Source organism: Peromyscus eremicus, unplaced genomic scaffold, assembly GCF_949786415.1.
Source record: "Peromyscus eremicus unplaced genomic scaffold, PerEre_H2_v1 PerEre#2#chrX_unloc_3, whole genome shotgun sequence".
NCBI classification, from domain to species: Eukaryota; Metazoa; Chordata; class Mammalia; order Rodentia; family Cricetidae; genus Peromyscus; species Peromyscus eremicus.
This window is the reverse complement of record NW_026734290.1, coordinates 1516984-1523082: the sequence shown is the minus strand read 5'-3', so window position 1 is coordinate 1523082 and position 6099 is coordinate 1516984. Positions and strand designations below refer to the sequence as shown.

The following is a 6099-nucleotide window of genomic DNA, read 5'->3' as shown; positions in this document are numbered from 1 at the left end:
ACCCAGCTGCTTTTTCTTACCTGCTCTTTCTGTGTCTGGGAGGTCTCTGACATTTTCCTCTTGGCCAATGGTAGAGGAAAGGGAATTCCAGAAAGAATCATACTATTTCTGAAATCTCCAACAACAAAAGAATCCAAGAACCTACAGTAAGAAAACAGATTCCCCATCTGCCCTTCTCTGACCATGGAAATGGGGAAACATCAGCAAGTAGAGGACAAATCCTGTCTGAGTGAGGGTAGGAGACACTAGCGGTATAACAATCCTATGGCAATAGACCCATGCACAAAACCATATATGATATCCATCTCGTGTTGCAAACTGGACTTCTAAGTGTCATGACTCATTAGGTGATGGAATTACTCTTTCAAAGGGGAGGCATCTCAGATACTGCATAACAGATATTTACATTATTATTGATAACAGTAGTGATTACAGTTATGACATAGCAAGAAAAATAATTTTATGGTGAAATGTCAAAACATGAGGAATTATATTTCAATGTTCATGCCACTAGGAAGGTTAAAAATAGTAGTTCTGGAGGCTATTAAGTATGACAATATGGGGTTGTGAGTAGCTAACAGTCTCTTTCACTATTGGCAATGCTGAGAATGAGAAGTGTAAGACAAAGCACTACTTGCTAAGGAAGCTTGCTAAGAGGCAGAAAGGCTGGAGCCAGAGCTTCAGACTCTGCAGTACAGCAGCAAGGAAAGCCAGAGATGGCCATTGCACAATGTTGTGGTCCCCTGAAATGAAGGTACTTAATAATGGAAGACTGACCCCTCGGCCAGACCATTTAATTTCTCTGAGACCTTGGTGTTCTCATTCTTTAAGCTCTGTGTGTGTGACATGACCTTTTCATGCCCCATCTTGAGGTTTTCATAGAAAGGATTTGGCTGGTAGTAGGTCCTGGACCTAGAGGTAATGAACTCCATGAACATAGTCCTCAAGTATCACAGGAATTCAGGGTGTGTTCTAGACTACTGGATGTCATGGGATGCCACATCCTGTCTCCTACGTGCTGGGAACTTCTGGTATTTATTAAACTTGCTATTGTAGGGAGAAGGGGCTGGCTAAAGAAACCCACCCTGACCCTGGAGCCCAGAACTAGGGAGGCAAGACTCAGATCAGGGCAGAAAGAAACACACTGTTTGGCTCAGTCAGATCAGAGCCATCTCTAACCCTGGCCAACTGACTTGTGAAATCAACCAATCACAGAGGAGAACAGTAGAACCCTGGGCCTCAAGTCAACCCGAGGTTGACTGCACCTCCAAAACATCTGGTATAAACTGCCCTGCCTGGTCAGTTTAAAAAAAAACTGTTCTGTCCACCCTGGAAGAGGCAGCTACTCTCCTGGACTCCTCCTTCCCAAATAAATATCTTTCTCAAAAGAATTTTGGGTGTGATGATCTTCATTCACTGACATAGAGAAGATCATTGTTGAGATGTCCCCCAGTGGACAGAGCAAGAGGGAGCTGAAAGAGCAGAGCAAGGAGGAGCTGAACAGAAGATCTTTGCTGAGACATCCCTCAGTGGACAGAGCCATAAAGAGGTAAAAGTAACACTTTTCTCCAGAGCCAGAGTACATTGCTACATTTCTGCAGGGTTTTTTCCCTTTTTGCAGAGTGAAGCAAAAGAAAGCCACATCATAGGCAAGAGAAGCAGAGCTCTGCTAGGAAGCCCCCTTATGAGGGGACTGAGCAAAGCTCAGCTGTAGCAGCTCTCCAGGAGAAGAGCAGGATTTTTGTATCCTGCAGGGAGATCATCCCCCATCAGTTCCAGGCCTGAATTTCCCAAGAAGTCAGAAAATTGTCCCATCCAGGGTTGGGCTGCTTCTTAGCAGTTCCAGCTGTCAGAGCTGTGCACAACAGCTCCAGGTCTCTGGGACACCTTCAGGGAAGAGCTGTTGTGAGCAGCTTGAGGTGTCCAGGATACCTCACTCTCCAAAGCTAAACTGTCCCTTGAAGTTTCAGCCATCCGAGCTGTCCTAAGCAGATCAAGGTGTTGCCTGACTCCCCAGGTAGTCAGGACACCTTTCCCCAGAGTTGTTGCAACAAATTTACTTATATTGTTGGTACCCAAACCCGGGACCAACCCACTGATTTGAAAACAATTTACTTATACCTATGCTGACCCTACACCGGTAGAGGCAGGCTGTTCAGATGATGGGAGGTGGAGTTGCATGAGCTCTCTCAGGAGGCTTGCCGAAATAGCTGTCTAAGAATTTCCCTGGTATCTACTCCACAGGTGTGTACCCTCCAGAATCTGTGAAGATGTTTCTCCTGTCTTCAAAAAGAAATTCTCAATGATGGGACTTGTCACAATGGAGACCAAAATAACATCATGAACAGTTTTGAAGATGGAACTCAACATTATAACATATTTATAAACTCCCCAAGGGTATATCTATGTGTCACTAAAGTAAGTATACTGGTGGAACTATAATACTCAAAGTGGTGCTCCCAACTTTCACCAAGGTATCACCTGAGAACTGTGAGATAGGGAACTGCTCATGACCAACCACAGATCCCTGATTGCAGGGACCAGAGGGTGATACATGCATAAAAATATAGAAAAATACATAACATATACACATGTGTGTGAGAGACAGAGAAAGAGATACTTAGAGAGACAGAGAGAGACTGAGTGAGAGTGGGAGAACTCTATCAATTAGATGCTGAACAAATGCATGTAGGTGTGTCCTCTCAGAGGGGAACAAAAGGAGCAGGGATCAGTCTCAGTTCCTGTATCCACACATTTAGATGTGTAACCAGGCCTCTCCAAGTGCTGCTTGGAGAATCAAATGCACAAGGCCTTTTTAAGCAAGTAACAAAAAATTAACTCAAACTCACAGCAACTAACATCTCACACTAACCAGCACTGGAAAGAATCTCATCAGATGCATGCTGGGAACTCACATACTACTGCCTCAGTCCATGAGTACTATGACTCATACCACAGGCTCTGTTTTTGTTTCTTTTTAGAGGAAGCAGAATAGTCTATGTTCTCATGACTTTCCTGTCCACATTTGAGTTTCTGCCTTTGGGAAGAATTCAGAGACATGATTTTGGGCAAAGGCATACCCTGAAGATGCAGCCTACCAGAAACACAGACCTTATATAAAATGAAGTAATGATGACAGAGTGGACCTGAGATTAAAACCACAGGGTTTGAAAGAATGAATACCTATTTTCATGCTCTCTTCTGTGATAAAGATCAGGCAATCTCACTGCTAATTTCTTTCAATTGTCATTTGCTGTACCTGACTGATCAGTCTCTGCACATGCATCTTGGTGAGGAACCTTTGGTGGGATGATGGCTCCCTGGTGCTCCTTGTGGGTAGATGAACAAAAAATAACTTGCAGTATGACAAGGCAAAGAGGATGGACAGACCACCCTGAGTCCTAATCAAATGTTTCAGAAAGCTTGTTTACAAATGTCTCGGTGACACTCCAAATTGTTTTGTCCTGTGCTTCAGATGCCCCCTCTGGGCAACTCAGCTCTCTTCTCTATTTGAAGGGAAGTGTTCATCTCAGCTTTTTGGGTCTCTCTGCCCTCATAGCAATGCTCAAGTAACCAAGGAGATAGCCTCTTCAGGATTATTTACAGCTGCATACTCAGAATTCAACTTGGCTGCAGAGTCCACAAGCCTGTGGGTTTACGAGTCAGGAGAAAATTGCCATTGTTCACAATCACCCCAGTCATTTAGCAGTTTCCCAAATATCTTGACAGACCACACTAACCATATAACTATTGATGGAGAAGACATATAAGGGCAGAATGTGGTCACCAGACTCAACAAGTCACCTCACTGACAACTCAGGACACACAGAGCAGCTGGGAAGTACTTAAAGTTAGCCAATGTGGTTGAAGGATAGTGATGTCCTTGAAATGGGCATACCTCATTTATCCGTCCCAGTTTCATGTTGGTCTCATGTTCACTCATCAATGCCTATCCTCCAAAAGGGATGAAAACCAAGAGTTCCCAGCATAATGCATCGGCCTTACCAGTTTCTGACCTCTGAGCCAGAACAATTAATATCCTGGAATTCTTGAATTTCAAGATCTATTACAAGCAGGGAAGTTCTGTTTGTTCCCAGAGACTTCAGCTTTCTGTGCCCTATTACTGGAAGATTCAGCTCAAGCCCACTTCCTTCAGGAAGCTTCCCTTTTCTTGCACAGAACTCATTATGTGATTCTCTTGACCATTTCTTTTTTGATGTTTTACATTGAGGCTGAAGGTCAGCTTTCTTCTGTCACTCTCTGGTCTCTCTACCCTTTCCATCTCTTTCTGAATTAGACTCTTCAGTATGCCATCATGTTCACCAGTACATGGTGAAGACATTGAATAAGCTACCCAAGAGCAGTTGGTGTTGCCACAACATAGGTGACATCACTGAGGATGCCAGGGCTCTCCAGGATACAGTAGAATGTCCAGCGAAGAGCTGCAGATGTCATGAGAACTGACATTGCTTCCCTGCTAATGAGTTTTCCTCATAACACACAAGAAGTCAAGCTGACCTTTGCAGGAGCCTCTGCTGGGATACAAGGGAAGCCCTTCAGCATCTCCTTCATTCAAAGCTAGAGATCTCTCCCCAGTTACTTGGACATCCCTTAGTTCTTTCCATGTGTGGAACTGAATGTTTATCTCCTACAGTAATTCTATGTACACAAGGTAATAATATCATAGAAATTTATATAAGCTATAGTTCATAATAAATACCTGCATTTCCTTATCTCTTTGGGCACAAGATATTATAGACTTAATGCTGACAGAGAAGTACACTTGTTAAACAATTTCCTGGTAAAGAGTCTACAGGAAACATCTAGGCAGAGTTATGCTAGAGGAAGAGGCTGAAACAGCCTAGGAGCAAGTACCCTTAGCAGTGTGATATGATCATGGAGCTCAGTGTGATTAATATCTGTGTCATCAGCATGTGTGTAGTGGGTGTTGTACTCTCTGTTGAGTAGCTCAAAATGTTCTACTGTTACTGGGTGGTAAAGGTGGCCAGACATCTGGAGTCTTCCACACAGAACATGGGTTTCCTACAGAGAAGAGGATATTCAGAAAAATGCTTTGCAAGACCATTCATATTTAGAAACATAGACACCAGGGTTCCACTGGACACTTTAGATCAATGTTTCTTAATTTTTCCAACTCTCTGATACTTTAAATAGCACTAACAGTAGTTCCTCATGTTGTGGTGAACCCTAAACACAACTGTTCCATTGTTTCTTAACTTTAATTTTGCTACTGTTATGAATCATAATTCAAATATTTGATTGCAGGATATCTGATATTCAACCTCCAATCGGGTGGTGAACCACAGGTTGAGGACCACAGCTCTGAATGCAAGCAGAAATCTCTTCAAATCCTGGCAGTGGTTCTGGAGCAGTGACATTCTTACTTTTTATTATCAGACTGAATCAAACTAGTCATCTGGGAAGAGGGACCCTCAATGAGGAATTATATAGATCAGATTTACTTTGTGCATGTCTCTGTTGGATTTTATTAGTTGTTAATTGTTAATAGTCCCTAAAATGGGCAGAATCATTTCATTGTCTACAACCTGTACTGTGTACATATGAAGAACCTAGAGCACAAGCATAAGCAAACAGGCAGCATGTGTACATTTGTTTATCTCTGCTCTTGGCTGTGGATTTGATATGATTAGCTGAGTTCCTACCTCAATTTCCCAAAAGTGGAACTATTACCTGGAATTGTGGGATATGATCACTTCCTAACATTCTAAGTTGCTGTGCCTGATAACTCAGTGTAATAACGATGTTAAGAAAGCACTCTATGACAGAGGGGTTTTCACAAGTCAGTGAGATGTGTATTTCATGAAATGTTCAACCGCCCCATATCTGTCTCAGAGGAAGAGATCCTACTTCCTCCTGAACCCAACCTGTGTTTCCATGTCCAAGTTTTACAAAGACACAGAGAGACCCATAGACTCACAAACCACTTCACCCCATCAACAAATGTCCCCTGATATTGTCTTGCCCTATCAAGTACAATGCTAAATTCTTCCACCGTGTTATATACAACAAGCTACACTTCAATGAATGAATTTTTCTTTGAATTACCTGACCATTAAA

The 6099-nt window shown here is 42.7% G+C and overlaps 1 long non-coding RNA gene across 1 annotated transcript; it reads left to right on the top strand.

Annotated features, from left to right (window-relative positions):
• The first annotated feature begins 4588 nt into the window (after positions 1 to 4588).
• On the top strand, positions 4589 to 5487 carry LOC131901120 (uncharacterized). Its single transcript, XR_009376371.1, has 2 exons — positions 4589 to 4672; positions 5287 to 5487. It is a non-coding gene; the product is annotated as an uncharacterized LOC131901120 (long non-coding RNA).
• Positions 5488 to 6099: the final 612 nt, after the last annotated feature.